Source organism: Pinus tabuliformis, chromosome 1_2 (assembly GCF_031772625.1).
Source record: "Pinus tabuliformis cultivar Carrire ecotype Pingquan chromosome 1_2, CPIR1, whole genome shotgun sequence".
Classification (NCBI taxonomy): domain Eukaryota; kingdom Viridiplantae; phylum Streptophyta; class Pinopsida; order Pinales; family Pinaceae; genus Pinus; species Pinus tabuliformis.
The window spans coordinates 73,830,948-73,849,789 of NC_142298.1; the positions used below are offsets into that span (position 1 = coordinate 73,830,948).

At 44.4% G+C, this 18,842-nt stretch overlaps 1 protein-coding gene across 3 annotated transcripts in view; it reads right to left on the reverse strand.

Annotated features, from left to right (window-relative positions):
* UBP27 (ubiquitin-specific protease 27) overlaps positions 1–18,151 on the reverse strand; it is a 183,727-nt gene extending 165,576 nt beyond the window's left edge. For all 3 annotated transcript variants that reach the window (XM_089394727.1, XM_089394725.1, XM_089394723.1), the window contains exon 1: positions 17,847–18,151. The gene's annotated coding sequence lies outside the window, so the exon portion shown is untranslated. The remainder of the gene's footprint in view (positions 1–17,846) is intronic.
* Between the last annotated feature and the right edge of the window lie 691 nt (positions 18,152–18,842).

The following is an 18,842-nucleotide window of genomic DNA, read 5'->3' on the forward strand; positions in this document are numbered from 1 at the left end:
TTTCTTTTTTGTATTCATGAAAAACAGAAAAGTTACATTTTTTACGTGTCAAGCACAGCATAAATAAGAAAAGATTGTGAGCAGTCCTCAAGCACCGCATTCATAAGAAAAGACTGTGAGCAATCCATACTAATCCTAGGTCAGCAGTCTAAGCATGAGCATATTACTATATATTACAAAAATACAATGAAAATGGAGGGCTGTAGCCTCAAAACTATCGGCCGAAAATTAAAAAGAAATACAGCATTTCATAATGCTTCATATGTGCCAAGCGTCTTTTCCTCATTACAAAGTAAACTGCATCCTTCTTTATTAATCACTTTGATGCATTTGCAACCCTACGTGCCATGGCTACAAGTGAAACGCATATAGAGTGAAAACAATCCTCCAATGTTACTACAAAAGTAAGTCTATTTGTTCTTTGGGCCAATTTTGTTAGCTTTCTAATATCCAACTACTAATTTAATAAAAAATCTATGATGAACAAATCAAAAACTAAACTACAAACACTTTTACTAAATATGCTAAGTATTCTAAAAAATAATAGCAGCGGAAAATAAATTCGCGAAGACATAAGCACACACTAAACAATACACCAGATTTTACCCAGGAAACCCCAACTGGGAAAAACCTGCCAACTTGTGTGTTCTATTATTATTCTCGGCAAAAGTCTCAGAAATTGATTACTTTACTGGGAAAAATTCCCCTTCAATCCATTGATCCACAACATAATTTTTTGCGCTCCTCTAACCAACTCGGCCTCCTTGCATGCGCAACTGTTATAGGTTAGTGCGTAGCTGTTACAGGCTGAATTGGACCCTCTGCGCAACCTAACTCAGCTCTGAAAGAGAAACACACTGGCTGAAGAAAATATGAGGCTATTTGACCTCTCTTCTCTGCCCTAATGCGTTGATCTGGAAAAATCTCCTTTGCTGAGCTAAACATACAAATCTCTAGTGTGTAATCTGATTAGCCAAGTCTGCGCCCTTCCCTTTTTATAAATCCAAACTGACCCATCAACTCAAGTCAAACTGGCCCATCAACTCCACAAATAGCTGAGATTGATTTACTTTTTGACGATAGGAAAATTAGAATTTTCCTAAGTCAAAATTAAGAGGAAATATAATTGCACCTTAGCTTCACTTGGGGGTCCCCTTGCCAAATTCAACACACTTCTAAATTTAGCAGAACCCTTCCATCTCGAACTTCAATTAACAAATTTTTGGTTTAAGTAATGTCCACATAATGAGGCCCGTAGTTTACAATTTTCACAAGAAATAGAATACAGACGACCATTGCTCAAGCATGTAAGGAATTTCGTTCAGGCTAGAGAAGGAAATTATCATTAGACGAAGACACTTGACCACACCATGTTATATGGAAAATTGAATTGTGATATTCCCACTTAGCAATATTGCTAAGGGGAAATATTGATTTTGCCATTTTTGTCATATTTTGCACTTACACTTAGGAAAAGTGGGTTGCAGGACCCCACTTGAGTTTTTGGATCTAAGGCAAGGGCCCAACTTAGGAGAAAAGGGAAAATCAAATGGTGGTGGATGGTGGGGACCACTCCAAGGAGGAAATACAGCCCCCTCTTGGAAATACACATTCCTTGGGGGGAAAAGATGAGAGGTTCGATGGTTGGGCCCCACATGGGCAATTGAGAGGCATGATGACAAAATAGGAGGAGGCACTCATTTTGGGCATCTTTGAGCATTTTAACACTCACCTTGACTAGCACGCTTGAGCTAGAAGCCAAGTCTGCATCTGTTGTTGAGCACAAGAGATTTTCAGGCGAGAATCTCACCCTTGCTTCGATGGACCTCGAGTGTCAGCCCTAGGAGGGAGTATCTATCAGCTTCAGATTGATCCAAGAGAATTTCAATGTGTTTTTGGAGCAGATTCGGCAAAGATTGCGTGGGCCTGCACAGTGCTACTTTGTGTCACGCGTGGGACACGAGGAGGAGGAGGAATTTGGGGTTGAGTTTGGGAGAGAAGCCCAAGAGGGAGTTTTGTTGAATATCTCAGCCATTTTGGGGGCATTTAGCAGCATCATTTACAGGTGGGTCGAAATACCCAACAGCTGGAGGAGCTAGGGGAAATTGGGCCGAAATTCCGAGGTCAACATTTGACCAATTCCTTCGTGGGTTTTTCTAGGTTATTGGTGGAAAGCCCGGGGTTAATTTCCTGGAATTTTCTGAGCACCAGAGGAGGCTCTAGCAACCATTTCTTGCAGGCAACAGTGCAGTTTCCTGGGAAGATCAACGCAAAGCCATAAAGGGATCAGCCAGCAGCACTTGGGGACTTGCTTTCATCACTTGGGCTTTGCTAGCTTGCCTTGAGCAAGCCCAGTTGCACACTTTCCAAACACCAAGTTGTAACCCCATGATTTTATAAGAAAATGGCTGAGAGCGGCACGGTTTTTGGATTAATTCATGGTGTTTGATCTGTGTGCAAATTTCATGTGTGTTTTTGCTATGTTTTCTTTGTTTATCATTGTATATTTATGTAAGGAATATTACAGTGGTATCAGAGCTCATAGTCTTGGCTCAACCTGTGGGAGCAATATCAGTCTATGACACTAGAAGATCAGCAGAACGTGACTTACCAGAGGCAGAGGCACAGGAGCAGAGAAAGGCAGTTGCAAATTACCCCGGATCCATTGATAATTGAACCAGAGGTTGAACGGCCAAACATGGGGGATAATGAGGGAGACAAAAGGAGTAAAAAGGCGGATTTTGCCCAACACCTTCTAAAGGTCGTTCAGGATTTGTCTAAGGGTATTGAGGAACTGAGGCAGCAAATTTGTAGCAACAACAAGTACAAAGGGATTCAAGGGGAATTCAAGGGGAATCTACACCAGATGGATGTCAAGACCGCCTTCTTACATGGTTCAATTAAGGAGGAAGTCTATGTAGAACAACCTGAGGGGTTCGAAGTTCAAGATCGTCAAACACATGTATGCAGATTGAAGAAAGCCCTCTATGGGTTGAAGCAAGCTCCCCGAGCTTGGTATGAGAGGATCGACAACTATCTGATGAAGCTGGGATTTACAAGAAGTGAAGTTGATCCGAACCTTTATTTTAAGGTTGAGAATGATAGACCTCTCATCTTGGTACTTTATGTGGACGATCTCTTTCTGACAGGTGCAGACCCTCTTATTCATCAATGTAAGAGGGATTTGGCTTCCGAATTCGAGATGAAGGACCTAGGATTGATGCATTACTTCTTAGGGTTGGAGATCTGGCAAAAGCCAGGTGAGATTTTCCTTTCTCAAGGAAAATACATCATGAAGCTACTTGAAAGATTTGGGATGGTGGACTGCAAGTCTGTGACTACTCCGATGGAACTTAACTTCAAGAAGTTATGCGGAAGTGTTGTTGGGCCCGATTTGGGAAATCCTTCTGAGTATCATCAACTCGTGGGGGCCCTGATGTTCTTGGTGAACTCCCGTCCGGACATATGTTTTGCAGTGAATACATTGAGTCAGTTTATGGTTGAGCCTCATCACATACATTGGATTGTTGTCAAGAATCTCTTGAGATATCTTCGGGGCACAATCACTTATGGATTGAGATACACTATCAGGAATGTGAGGCTCCATGGTTACTCTGATGCAGATTGGGCTGGCAGTGTGGTGGATCGCAAAAGCACATCTAGATGTTGCTTCTCTCTAAGTTCTGCTTCGATATCATGGATGAGCAGGAAGCAGAAGTCGGTTGCCTTGAGCACCGCTGAGGCTGAATACAATGCTGTTAGTATGGCCTCCTGTAAAGTTGTTTGGTTAAGGAAGCTCTTTAGTGAGTTGTTTGGACATGTGTTGGATACCACCGTGATCTATTGCGACAACCAAAGTGGGATTCGTCTTTCTGAGAATCCTATGTTTCATGGCCGTTCCAAGAATATTGATATCAGGACCACTTTATCTGGGATATGGTACAACGGGGAGCAATAAGGCCCCATCATATTGGGACTGATGATCAGGTCGTTGATATTCTTACGAAGGCCCTAGGGAAGGTCAAATTCTTAACCTTCCGTGAATGACTTGGAGTCATGGAAAGACCCTCTTATGAGGATCCCATATGAGATGGATGTTGAGCTCTGGGAGCTCCGGGGGGATTGGGGTACTTCTTAGAGCGATGAGCGACCATAGGGTGAGTGGTTCACCTTCCCCTAATGGTGCGCGATGTACAAGGTGAGTGGTTCACCTTCCCCTGTGACACCCCATGTTGAGATATGCATAGGATGAGTGGTTCATCTTCTCCTATGACATATGAGCAGGATGAGTGGTTCACCCTCTCCTGCCAACACATCCTACCCATGTAGTCTGGGACTCATGGGAAGTACCTCTCATCTGGCCAATGAGTAGGGAAATGAGGATAGGGACCATAGTACTACTGATGGACGCATCGTGTACTACCATACTCCCTATGCTAGGATGTTTGATATTGATCTGGGATCAATGGAAACTGAATTTGAGTTAGTTAAGAGTGGTATGACACACTCTCGATTATTGGACACTGACTTCGGGTTAGTGGAGAATGGTATGATACATTCTCGATCATTTCTTCTTTCTTCATGGTTCAGCAGAGCAGAGCAGAGACAGGGATGGTACAGATTGTCAGACAGTTTCGCAGGTGAAGTTCTCCCTAGTTGAGAGGGAGTGTTAAATTTGGCAATTAGGGCCAAACTTCACCTTGGACAACTCATATGAGGCAGCTACTATTTTTATTGGATTCCTCTCTCTGAGAGGTGTAGGATTGATCTAAAGATCATTTCATTCTGACATGTACAAATGGGATTATGACTTTATTTTGTTTATGGACAAATTGTCAAGGTCAGCCAGCAAACTAATGTAGGCTCAGAAGCCCAACAATCACGTTTATTCATCCTCAACGTTTGCATATAAATACAAGGTGCCTCCTCCTCATTTAGACACTTCACTCACTCACATATCTCTCTCTCCTTCATTGATTGGGTACGGATTTCTGAGGCAGCTCTCCACACGTGCGAAGAAGGGCAGTTTTGTTCCTGCGTTGACCAAAGTTGCAGGAAGGGTTTTTGACTAGCGTTGACCAGCAGCGTTGACCTGTTTGACTGCGGTTTTGTGAGGGTTATCTCTGTTTGGGCAAGCCGCATTTCTGGGCATAGAAAACGAGGCAGACTGTACTGTTTGACCAGCGTTGACTGCAAAAGGGTTTGACTACAGCGTTGACTTTTGTTGACCAGGTTTGACTGGATATTTTCGGACTGTTTTTGCGCTGATTTGATTTGTTGTTGGAGGCCAAGTTGACCAAGTTTGACCGAGTTGTTTTGGAGGTCAAATTGTTGACCAGCGTTGACTTTCTGGTTAGGGCTTTCTGTAGCTGTTGTTTGTTGGGACAGATTTCACTGTGATTGGGCAAGTGAATATTGCATATTGTACTCTCTCTCTCTCTCTGCTGAACTTTTGAAGAATAATAAGAAGAATTGATCAAAGGGTTTCCCCACATTGGGGTTTGTCCCTGGCTGGTGCCATACCTTGTGTGCTCTTGTCTTCTACTATTATTGTTTATGTTCTATCTACATTTTACTATCATGTTGATGTGATTGCTAATCTGGATACTGATATTGGGCTAATAAGAAAATTGAAGTAAAATTGCTCTTAAGCATAGAACATACCATTGTTATCTAAAATTAACAACGCAACTTACCGGAGGCAGAGGCACAGGAGCAGAGAAAGGCAGTTGCAAATTACCCCAGATCCAGTGATAGTTGAACCGGAGGTTGAAATGCCAAACATGGGGGATAATGAGGGAGACAAAAGGAGTAAAAAGGAGGAGTTACCTTCTAAAGGCTATTCAAAATTTGTCTAAGGATATTGAGGAACTGAGGTAGCAAACTTGTAGCAACAACAAGTACAAAGGGATTCAAGGGGAATTCCAATTTGGTGAAGGCTCTGGCACTTCGCATCACCACGAGGCTCATGGCCCCAACGTACCACTCGTTCCTAGTACACCACCTAGGTCCACTATCCCCACGTTTTTAGCATCCAGTGCTCGAGGGCTACAAGGGCAAGAGGAGATGCCCATGGGGGACTATTTTGTGGAGTATCAGTCCTATGGGCCTGACTTTAGAGAGGCTATTACCTTCAGGGACTTTTGCCAGTTGAAGGGTAACAATAGGGGGAAGGGGGAAGGCGGAGGAAGCTACGCACATGGTACCGATTTGCAACACACCATGGGTGTAAATGTGTTAGAAAACCTGCACAGATGAATCTAGCTAGTAAAGGTTGAACACACAGCTTTGCAGAGCAAAAACACAAAAAAAGAAATCAAAAGAACAAAAAGAATTATTGATTTTCAGAAAATAGGTTACAATGCTCATGATATAGCATCATTGGGTGAAGATACCAAGGTAATGCGCCATAGTGGTGATCAATGAGAGGACTCAACACCTACAGCAAGTTCCGGAGAGAACTAGCCAGTTGCGGAGTGAAATGAGGAGCAAATCAGGGAGTAAATCATGCAGAAAGGATCTTGCATGTAGTCCCATGCATGCATGGACAGTCAAAGGCACCAATCTGGTGAAGATTCCAATGTTGAAGCCTTGCATGTCAGTGAATGCTCTAACTAAGTGTCCACATGTGCCAGTAATGAAGGTCTTAGGTGTGTAGTACCTCCAACACCCCCCCTGAACACCACTATGGGGAAAAATAGAAAATGGGCCCTGGCAACTAAGGCCAAAGGTCACCCAAAATACAGTGCAACTTGTACTAAAATTGAGGAAAGAGGGAAAACCTCGTGGGAAAAACCCCCCCTCAAAATACAATGTAATCAAAAGAAAAGAGGAAGAAAAGACAGTTGCTAAGCAACTGTGTCCTTCACTCCAAGACGATCGCGCAGAGAGTGAAACTTCTGCTCAGTGAATGTCTTGGTGAAGATGTCTGCAATCTGTTCTACTAAAGGACAGAACTGCAAATCAATGACCCGATCATGTACTAAGTCTCTGATGTAGTGCATATGGATCTCTATGTGCTTCGTCCGCTGCCGCTGTACTGGATCCCTGCAAAATTTGAGAGTGCTCTGGTTGTCACACTAGATGACAGTGGGCTGGTGGAACTGGACGCCCAACTCAGTGAGGAAGTGTTGTAGCCACAGAGCCTGAATGGTGATGTTGACTACTCCTCTGTACTCGGCCTCAGCTGAAGAGAGAGCAATAGTAGCCTGCTTCTTGCTCGACCAACAGATAGGGCCAGACCCTAGACTGAGTGAATATCCGGAGGTGGACTTGCGATCAATGTTGTCGCCCGCCCAATCAGAATCTGTGAAGCCAAGGAGATTCAATGCAGTTCCTGCTGCATAGTGAATCCTGAAGGTGATGGTGCCCTGCACATATCGGAGGATGCGCTTGGCAACTTTCCAGTGTAGCTCATGTGGCTCCTGCATGTATCTGGAAATTGCCCCTACTGCATATGAGAGATCTGGTCTGGAGTGGGTGAGGTACAGTAAGCTCCCCACTAGCTGTCGGTAGAGAGTACTGTCAACTAATGGAGTGTCACCTCCATCCTCAAGGCAGACCCTAGACAGAAAAGGAGTCAGTGTTGGCTTGCAGTCAGTCATGTGAAATCTCTCGAGGAGATCCCGTGCATACTTAGCCTGAGAGAGTTTGATGCCTGTGGCATCCTGGCTGATCTCAAGACCAAGAAAGAAGTGTAATGGACCCATGTCCATCATCAAGAACCTATCATGCAAGGTCCTCTTGACTGCAGCAATGGCTGAAGCCGAGCTGCCGGTGATCAGGAGATCATCCACATACAAAACTAAGATAAGAAGAGAGTCATGTGTCCTGAGCATGTAAACATTCGGATCAAACTTACATCTTTCGAAGTTTTGTGATAAGAGAAAAGAATCCATCTTCGCATACCAAGCTCTCGGGGCCTACTTAAGGCCGTAGAGAGACTTCTTCAGTCTGCAGACCAAAGATGAATCTTGAATGAAACCATGTGGCTGCTCCATGTAGATCTCCTCAGATAGGTCTCCGTGAAGAAAGGCATTCTTCACATCCATCTGATGTACTTCCCACCCCTGGGCAGCCGCAATGGCAAGTGCAAGGCATATGGAATCCATCTTTGCTACTGGAGCAAAGGTCTCATCATAATCAATGCCATGCACTTGTTGGAAGCCTTTGGCTACTAGCCTGGCTTTCTGTCTGGTGATTTGCCCATCTGCAGCACTCTTGGTCCTGTAGACCCATTTGCATCGGACAAGTTTCCTTCCTGAAGGAAGGGGGACCAGATCCCAGGTCTAGTTCTCGAGGAGGGAGTTGTACTCCTCCTCCATGGCGGACTCCCAAGAGGGATGCCCAGCAGCCTCAGCATAAGACTGCGGATCAGAAGACTAAACCAAATGACAATGTCGGGATGGCGTTGGTTCAGTGGCAGTGAGGGCAAGAGGAGGCTCAATAAACTCTGAGCTAGTCCTCTGCAGATCAGAATTATCCCCCACAAGACCATTTCTAGCAGCTAGGTGGTCTTGTGCATATATCTCACTTAAGCTCCTTGTTCTCTGATTTATGACAAGGGAAGTTGATTCACTGCTGGAAGCCCGATCTGGGCTTGGATGTGGATCATCATATGCATGCACTGGATTTGTATCTGAAGACTCTGTCTCTGCATCTGCATGCTCTACCTCGGCATCTGCATGCTCTGTATCTGCATCTGAGTGTACTGAGTCATCATCTCGGTCATGAGGTAGATAAAAGGTGTCTGCATGCGGCAATTGAGGTGCATGCGAGAGACTTTCCTCAAATTGGACACTTTGCTCAATGATGAGCTTGTCCGTAGAGGAAATCAGGAGTCGGTATCCCTTCACACCATTAGGGTATCCAACAAAGATGCACTCAATGCTCTGTGGATCAAGAGCTTTCCTCTTTTCAGAGGGGATCCTAGCCCATGCTCGGGAGCCAAAAACACGGAAGTGGGTGACCTCCGGTTTAGTGCCGCTCCAAGCCTCAAAGGGGGTCTGATCCTTGACAGATCTATGAGGAGATCTGTTCTGGATGTAGTTAGCACAATTAAGTGCTTCAGCCCATAGCTTATGAGGTAGTGACTTAGCATGCAGCATGCAGGAAGCCATCTCTTTGAGAGATCGGTTCTTTCTCTTAGCAACTCCGTTCTGTTGCGGAGTGTATGGAACTGTGTGCTGCAACTGTATGCCGAACTCAAGGCAAAGGTTCTGAAGTGTTGTGTTAACATATTCCCCCCCATTGTCTGTACAGAGGGCTTTGATCTTTCTCTTTGACTATGTCTCAACTAGTGCTTTGAAATCTTCAAAGTGCGCAAAAACTTCAGATTTGGCCCTGAGAAGATACACCCAAGTATACCGTGAGAAATCATCAATAAATGTAAGCACATACCTTGCTTTGTTGATGGAAGGATGAGGAAAAGGCCCCATGAGATCACTATGGATCAGATCTAGAGGAGAGGATTTTCTGTGAGTCTTGCCAGTGTCAAACTTTTCTCTAGGATGTTTGCCAAGGACACACCCTTCACAAACTCCTTTAGAGAAACTGATATTTGGCAAGCCTTCCACCATCTCATGCTTGCTTAGCTATTGCATATACCTGTAATTTAAGTGACCAAACCTCTCGTGCCAAAGCCTACTACTATCATCAACATGTGTAAGCAATAAGGAGGATTCAGATTCAATAAATTCAGAAAATGTATACAGTCTAGCTCCATTGTTTACCTCACCGGTTGCAATTTTGGAGCTGCTATGTAGGTCATATATGTTCACTGCATCTGGAGTGAATTCCACTCTCTTTCTGGTGCCGAAATGAGTGATCTGATAAACTAAAAGCAGGTTTACCGAAAGTTTTGGAACATGAAGCACATCTTCAAAGCTTCCATGTAAAAGTTCCACTCTACCTTTTCCGGTGACCTCAATAGGTGAGTCATCTCCCATGAGGATGGGAGGTCCTTTGCATGCATCCAAAGAGGAATAGACTTCCTTTGCAGCAGCCATATGATGTGATGCACCAGAATCTATAATCCATGCATCAGGGGAAGAGTTAATTGCAACTAAAGCATGAAAATTGTTACCTTTCCCGTGTGGCGGATCCTCAGTTTTCTTCTTGGCGCCCTGAGGGATGTGGTCCCCAAGGTTGTGCTTCTGAAGGATTTCTGCCATTTGGTCAATTTGTTTCTTCATGCAAGAGGATTCCGGATGGAATCCTCGATGACAGTAGGTGCATTTGTCTCCTTTCTTCCCTTTCTCATTTCTGGAGCCGGAGGAGTCATTGAAGGGCTTGGTGTACCCTTCCTTCTTTGGATGGGAATGCGCTTTTCCCTTGTCTTTTTGCTGTTGATTTTTCTGATTTGAATCAGATTTGTGATTTTTATTGTGGCTGCCATCATGCACAACAAGTGCATGCGCTTTTGGAGGTTTGATTTTCCCCATGCCAATGAGTTTATCTTGCTCAAAAGTGAGGGACTCCATGTACTCTTTGAGAGAAGGCATAATGTAGGATTTACTTGTTGCGAGCCTTACTGAATGAAATGTAGACACAAAGACGGAGTATTCTGGTCCGAGCTTTGACATAATAGAGAGAACTTGGCGACTCTCCTCCTTGGATTTTTCAATTCCACAACCCTTGAGTTGCAGCAATAGATCATTATATTTGGTGAAGAAGTCTTGAATTCTGTCATAGTTCTATGGATCCAATGAGAGCAGCTCCACTTCAAGCAGATGTCCTTTCATCTCATCCTGTTTCCCGTAGAGTTCTTCAACCTTTTTCCAAATCTCATTGGGAGTACTGCAGGCAGATAGATGAAACTGCAACTCTGGGGAGATGCACATGCATATGGATCCGTGGGCCTCATCCATGCGGTTGAGGTACTTGGATTTCTCTATGGCTGAAGTGGGTTCCACTTCTACAGCCATGGTAATCCTGTACAACCCTTTCTGACGAAGGTATCGAGCCATTTGGTCCTTCCATTCGTGATAGTTGTACGGTGTTAGGATTGATGCTTTGGGAAACTCCATTTTTCTGTCGATCTTCGATCTCCAAGCTGTAATACCTGCAAAATAAAGTACTGGTGTGCCTTTTATCTAGCAACCTGTGGGCTTTGATACCATGTAAATGTGTTAGAAAACCTGCACAGATGAATCTAGCTAGTAAAGGTTGAACACACAGCTTTGCAAAGCAAAAACACAAAAAAGAAATCGAAAGAACAAAAAGAATTATTGATTTTCAGAAAATAGGTTACAATGCTCATGATATAGCATCACTGGGTGAAGATCCCAAGGTAATGCGCCATAGTGGTGATCAATGAGAGGACTCAACACCTACAGCAAGTTCCGGAGAGAACTAGCCAGTTGCGGAGTGAAAGGAGGAGCAAATCAGGGAGTAAATCATGCAGAAAGGATCTTGCATGTAGTCTCATGCATGCATGGACAGTCAAAGGCGCCAATCTGGTGAAGATTCCAATGTTGAAGCCTTGCATGTCAGTGAATGCTCTAACTAAGTGTCCGCATGTGCCAATAATGAAGCTCTTAGGTGTGTAGTACCTCCAACAATGGGGAGATTGTTCCTCCTGACTTTTGATGGTCCGTCCAAGAGCTCAACGAAAGCATGGGTTGAGAAGTTAGATGTCTACTTCCAACTCAATCAGATGACAGGGGAGAGGAAATTAAAATTGCCACATTGCATTTAGAAAGGGAAGCCCATGACTGGCTGTTCCATGGCGAACCACGATGGGGCATTCAAGAGTTACAGCCTATGAGGATTTCACTAGGAGGGTGTTGGAGCGTTTTGAGAGGAGAGACCCGGAGGAGCACTTTGGGGAGTTGACAAGGCTCAAGCAGACGGGGAGTGTTGAGGCCTACATCTCTAAGTTTCTGAGATTGTCAGTGATGGTACCCGATCTATCAGAGGCCAAGAGGGTTTTCATGTTCGTAGAGGGGCTAGCAGAGCCACTGAGGGGATTGGTGAAGTCCAACATGCCCACCACCTTGCAGGACGCAGTTGGGAGAGCACGAGACTTGCAGGATGCTCTACCCAGGGCCAGAGCGTCGATACCACCCAGACAGGGGTTCCAGCAGAGGGGGAGAGACACTAGGGCTCCACCACCGAGAGCCAACCAGGGGTGTGGACAGTTGGATGAGGAGACCCAGAGAGACCTTCGGAGGAGGAAGTTATGCTTCACTTGTCAGGAACCGTGGGCACCAAGCCATAGATGCACAACGGGAAAGGCCCACTACATTGAGGTCTACTCTGACAGTGACCAAGAGGACGATGTAGAGTTGGAGGCAGGTGGAGATGACAGTGTGGCACACGTGGAGAGGGGACCACCACCACCACCACCACTGGGGGGGAGCCCCTTTCACACCAGCAAGAGGGGTCCTTGCGTCCTTACGTGGGGTACCTAAGTTTTTGACATTGAGGATCAGAGGCACAGTGCAGGGGCAATGTGTCTTAGTTTTGGTGGATAATGGGGCCACCCACAACTTCATCGATGCACAGATGGTGTAGAGGAGAGGGATCATGACCGAGGAACTTGAGGGGCTCTCAGTCCTTGTGTTGGGGGATAGGACCATGCAGTATACACGTTATGTTCCCACTTTGGCAGTGACCATGGGGAACTACTCAGTCACAGATCATTTCTTCGTGGTGGATGTGTCGGACAACAATGTGATGATGGGTGTCCAGTGGCTCTATTCTCTTGGTCGAGTCACTACTGATTGGAGGAAGTTGGAGATGGAGTTTATAGGGTCGGATGGCAACTTGGTTGTCCTTAGGGGCATGCACTCTTACCCTCCACAGACTGTCTCAGCACACAGGATGGAGGTTGATCTGAGGCATGGTGACATTGAGTGGGCGGTGGAGTTGAGGATTTCTGAGGCTGGGGGTCAGCCCAGGCCACCACACCCTGATGTACAGGCCATCTTAGACCAGTACCCGGTAGTGTTTGGAGACATACCACCAGGGCAGCCACCTGACCGGGGATTTGAGCACACGATTGAGTTAGAGTCGGGGGTACAGGCCATGATTACCACACCGTACAGACATCCCAAGGCTTACAAGGATGAGATTGAGCGGGCCATTCATGAGTTGTTGGCACTTGGGCATATTAGGCCTAGCTCTAGCCCTTTTGCTTCATCAATTGTCTTGGTGAAGAAGAAGGATGAGACATTACGCATGTGCATAGATTACCGGGCCCTCAACAAGAAGACCCTAAAGAATCGCTACCCCATCCCACGCATAGATGAGCTGATGGATGAGCTGAGAGGGGCCAAGTTATTCTCCAAGATAGACTTGTGTTCAGGGTACCACCAGATCAGAGTGAGGGACCAAGACGTCCCCAAGACGGCTTTCAAGTGTCACTATGGGCACTTTGAGTTCCTGGTTATGCCCTTCGGGCTAACCAACGTGCCTATCACTTTCCAGTCCTGCATGAACCACGTATTTCGTGGGCAGTTGCAGAAATTCGTATTGGTGTTTTTCGATGATATTTTGATCTATAGCAAGACCTGGGAGGAGCACTTGGAGGTGATGTTGCTTATTCTAGAGGAGCAGCAGTTTTACACCAAGTTGTACAAGTGTGAGTTCGATTTAACGGAGATGCTCTATCTGGGGCATATCAATGGGGAGGATGGCATGAGAGTGCATGAGGAGAAGATCAAGGCCATCCGGGACTGGCCAGTACCTCAGAATGTGACAAAGTTGAGGGATTTCGTGGGTATATGTACCTACTACAGGAAGTTCATGAAGGGCTTCTCCCAGTTGGTAGCTCCCCTCACCGATTTGACAAAGAAGGGGGCATTTGAGTGGACAGATGGAGTGCAGGAGGCCTTTGAGCGCCTCAAACAGGTTATGAGCAACTGCCCAGTGTTGGCACTTCCAGATTTCGCACAACCCTTTGTACTTGAGTGTGATGCATCAGGGGAGGGCGTAGGAGCGGTCTTGATGCAAGGAGGGCACCCGATAGCTTTTGAGAGTCGGAAGCTACTTCCCCACGAGAGGTTATACTCCATATACGATAAAGATGCTAGCCATCATGCATGCGCTAGCCAAGTTCAGACAGTACTTGGTGGGTAACAGGTTCTGGGTGAAAATAGACCACAATAGCCTCAGATTCTTTTTGGAGCAGAAACAGCTGCAGGAGAGGCAACAGAAGTGGGTGAGCAATATGACTTTGACATTGAGTATGTCAAGGGTAGGCACAATGTGGTAGCTGATGCGTTGTCCAAGAGGTCGCCACCATTTCATTGATGAGCATTGCGCTAGATTGGAGGGCGCAATTGCTACTGGAGTATTCCAAGGACTGATTTGCATGTGAGGTCCTTGATGGTGCAGTGACGGATGACTGGTACAGGGTGATGAATAAGGCGATTTACTATCGGGACCGGATTTATTTAGTGCCCAACTCCCAAATGAGGGAGAATATCATGCAGGCTGCCCATGACTCATCGTTAGCAGGGCATTAGGGGTTCACCAAGACATACAGGGCTATCAGGGAGCACTTTGCATGGAGGGGCCTTAAGGATGATGTTCTGAGGCACGTCCAGGAGTGTGATACGTGCCAAAGGAACAAGGGTGAACAAACACACCCTGCTGGGTTGTTACAACCTCTTCCTATCCCTGAGGGGAAATGGGAGAGTATCTCAATGGATTTTATCATCGGGTTGCCTATAGTCCAAGGCAAGGACTGCATATACGTGGTGGTAGACAGATTGACGAAATTTGCCCACTTCTTCGTTATTTCAGCCCAGTCCTCGACCTCACAAGTGGCTGAACTGTTTTTCAGGGAGGTGTTTCGGCTTCATGGTCTTCCGAAGACCATTGTCAGTGACCGGGATAGCAAGTTCATGGGGGGATTTTGGCAAGAGTTATTCCGACTGGTGGGCACGAAGCTCACCCTAAGTACTAGTTACCACCCCCAGAATGATGGGCAAACGGAGATTGTAAACAACTAGTTAGAGGGCTACCTACACAACTATATAACGAGCCAGCAGCGTGCATGGATACGGTGGTTGCAAATGGGCAAGTACTACTACAACGCAATATACCACATGTCCATAGGTATGTCCCCATTCAGAGCTTTGTACGGTTATGATGCATTATCTTTTGTTGATGTGATGTTTAGAGACAGCAAGGCCCCAAGGGCCAAGGATTGGATTAAGGAGAGCCAAGATATTTTGCGGGCTCTCAAAGATAACCTACAGACTGCGCAAAACCAGCAAAAGCTCTATGCTGACAGAGGCCGAGTAGAAAGGCAGTTTGAGGTTGGGGATTTGGTCTTCTTAAGACTTCAGTCGTACAGACAGTCCACGCTCAAACAAAAGGGGGCCGAGAAGCTCAAGCCCCGCTTTTATGGGTCGTACAGGGTCACTAGGAGAGTTGGGGAGTTATGGCATATGAGTTGGAGCTACCCCTAGGGAGCCGAGTTTACAATACTTTCCATCTGTCTTGCCTGAAAAAGGCACTGGGGCAACAGGTGACAACAGCTACAGAGTTACTGCCCATGGATGATGAGGGGCATTTGGTTCTGGAGCCAAAGGCCATTTTGGACACCCGTGAGAGACACTTGCAGAACAGAGTTATCAGGGAGTTTTTTATCAGATGGAGGAATCTGCCCGATGAGGATGCCACTTGGGAGGGAGAGCAGATACTCCAACATCCATCATTGCAATTGCTTGAGGACAAGCAACATTTTGGCGGGGAGGACTGTGATATTCCCACTTAGCAATATTGCTAAGGGGAAATATCGATTTTGCCAATTTTGTCATATTTTGCACTTACACTTAGGAAAAGTGGGTTGCGGGACCCCACTTGAGTTTTTGGAGCTAAGGCAAGGGCCCAACTTAGGAGAAAAGGGAAAATCAAATGGTTAGTGGATGGTGGGGACCACTCCAAGGAGGAAATACGCCCCCCTCTTGGAAATACGCATTCCTTGGAGGGAAAAGATGAGAGGCACAATGACAAAATAGGAGGAGGCACTCATTTTGGGCATCTTTGATCATTTGAACACTCACCTTGACTAGCACGCTTGAGTTGGAAGCCAAGTCTGCATGTGTTGTTGAGCACAAGAGATTTTCAGGCGAGAATTTAACCCTTGCTTCGATGGACCTCGAGTGTCAGCCCTGGGAGGGAGTATCTATGAGCTTCATATCGATCCAGGAGCATTTCAGCGTGCTTTTGGAGCAGATTCAGCAGAGATTGCGTAGTCCTACTTCGTGCCACACATGAGACACAAGGAGGAGGAGGAATTTGGGGCTGAGTTTGGTAGAGAAGCTTGGGAGGGAGTTTTGTTGAATATCTCAGCCATTTTGGGGGCATTTAGCAGCGTCATTTACAGGTGGGTCGAAATACCCAGCAGCTGGAGGAGCTAGGGGAAATTGGGCCGAAATTCCGAGGTCAACATTTGGCCAATTCCTTCGTGGGTTTTTGTGGGTTATTGGTGGAGAGACCGGGGTTAATTTCCTGGAATTTTCTGAGCACCAGAGGAGGCCCTAGCAGCCATTTCTTGCAGGCAGCAGCGCAGTTTCCTGGGAAGATCAGCGCAAAGCCATAGAGGGATCAGCCAGCAGCACTTGGAGACTTGCTTTCATCACTTGGGCTTTGCTAGCTTGCCTTGAGCAAGCCCAGGTGCACACTTTCCAAACACCAAATTGTAACCCCATGATTTTATAATAAAATGGCTCAGAGCAACGCAGTTTTTGGCTTAATTCATGGTGTCTGATCTGTGTGCAAATTTCATGTGTGTTTTTGCTATGTTTGCTTTGTTTATCATTGTATATTTCTGTTAGGAATATTACATTAATATTTAATAGAAAGTAATTTAACACAGAGGAAAGGAAAAAAAACCCACCATTGCCATTAATAGCACATACAGCCAAATTAAGTATAAACAAGATGAGACAACACTGATTTGAAGCAAAATTGTTACTTTTGCAGATAGATGACATAAGCGAAAGATGATCATGACACATGTCATTGATTATTGGACACTTTATGACACATATCTTGGAGAGGCACAACCTTTGCAGGTTGCTGTGCTTGAATAGAGAGATTGGGAGAGTCGCGATTATTGTAGCCAGAATATATAAAAAAACTAATGGATGCAAAAGAAAGGAGAAATATCAGTGTTTATCCATAGAAACTTTCAACCGATTTTATATACAGAGAAGAATTAAAATGGCTGTCTGTGCATATGGCATGGGATATGAATCCCAAAGATAATAGTTTCCATGTAAATGTCACTAGTGATGAACTATGAGAGTTGTCTAAAGCAATCTCATTGATAGTTGATTGGCAACTATGGAGGAAAATATTCCAATTACTTTCAATTAATACTATTTAATTAGTGAAAAAAAGTGATTTGTGTTTTAAGGCAAGAAAGATCTAATAAGCTTCAAAATTACAGTTAAATAAGAAAATAAAGACACTACTGGATAAAATACAGGCCTCAGCTAGACCATGTGCAAGCGAAAAAAGATAATTTTACGACTGTTTACATGAATATGCTTTTATTAATGTCGATAGTGACCAAGCAGCTCACAGAAACTAGAAAGTACAAAAGGCCACAAGGTGCATCTCTCGCATTGATTATTGCTTTTTTTCTAGACTGCTAATAACCTATTCATATTCTAACTAAAACAAAATCTAGAAAAGTAGGGAGGGAAAGGAGCAGGAACCATACTGAACATTAAAAGATTTCCGATATGTTTTTTATGGATTGCTTTGTAAACTTTATGCTTTGTCCAGTTTGATTTCTAGCAAATTCGTTTGGTCTCTTATTAAATTTAGTGGGACATGAAAATGTACAGTACAGGAAAACTCTAAAAAAAAAAAAAAATTACCAGGTAATCTAGATGGCAGGCGCTGTCGATTGGTGGTTTCCAGTGATCGATTCCACTCGTTCAAAGCTCATCAATCACGCCATCCTCCGTATAATCTCGCACACCGAACATGAAAGTAGATGCCCTTGATTGAAAAATGGACAGAATTGTCGTCGGGGTAATAAATCTTCAAATTAAACCGATCAGCAAATTAAAATTAAGCATCCATTAACTAAAGGGTATGATGGATCCATTTTAACTTTTAAGAATGGCCTTTAGCGGGCTTAAATCTTCACAGAGTAAAAAACAAGGCAGCATAGTTACAGTTTCCTTGAATTTTAAAATGTATGGATTAATTATTGTATTTGAATAAAAGTTACTTTGTAGATATTTTTGTTTATTTAAGTATTTTTAGATTAGTTAAATTAGAGGTTCATGTCACAAATGTTATCAAATGTATTATTATAATAAAATTTACATAAACACATGTTATAAACCTTGACTAAGGCCAACCTAATTTTAAATATTAAATTAGTTTGTTTATTTCATACTTCTTACTTAATTCTTGATTGCACAATAATAAATAATAATTTATAAGTAAACGGTTAATAACATTTACGATTATTTACTTCAAGATTATTACATAATCCATTCTATGCATTTTGCAATTTAAATTTCAATTGCAAATTTCCAGATTTACTTCGCTCACCAAAACAGTTGATGTGGATTATTACCTAATTCGTTCTAGACATTTTGCAATTTAAATTTCAATTGCAAATTTCTAGATTTGCTTAGCTCACGGTGGTGAAGAATTTTAATTAAATAGAGTAGGGTGAAAGTCACATCGTACACAAGGCTAAACAATTACGTTTTGAATAAAAAAATACGTGCTGCAGGACCCGGGCTGCTTCCACGTTATTTCCTGTCGCAGGCAGATATGACAGGTATCTGATATCTTCATAAATGAAATGACAAACGAGAGATAACTTAGGTAGTACTGTTGGGAAGTGCCAAATT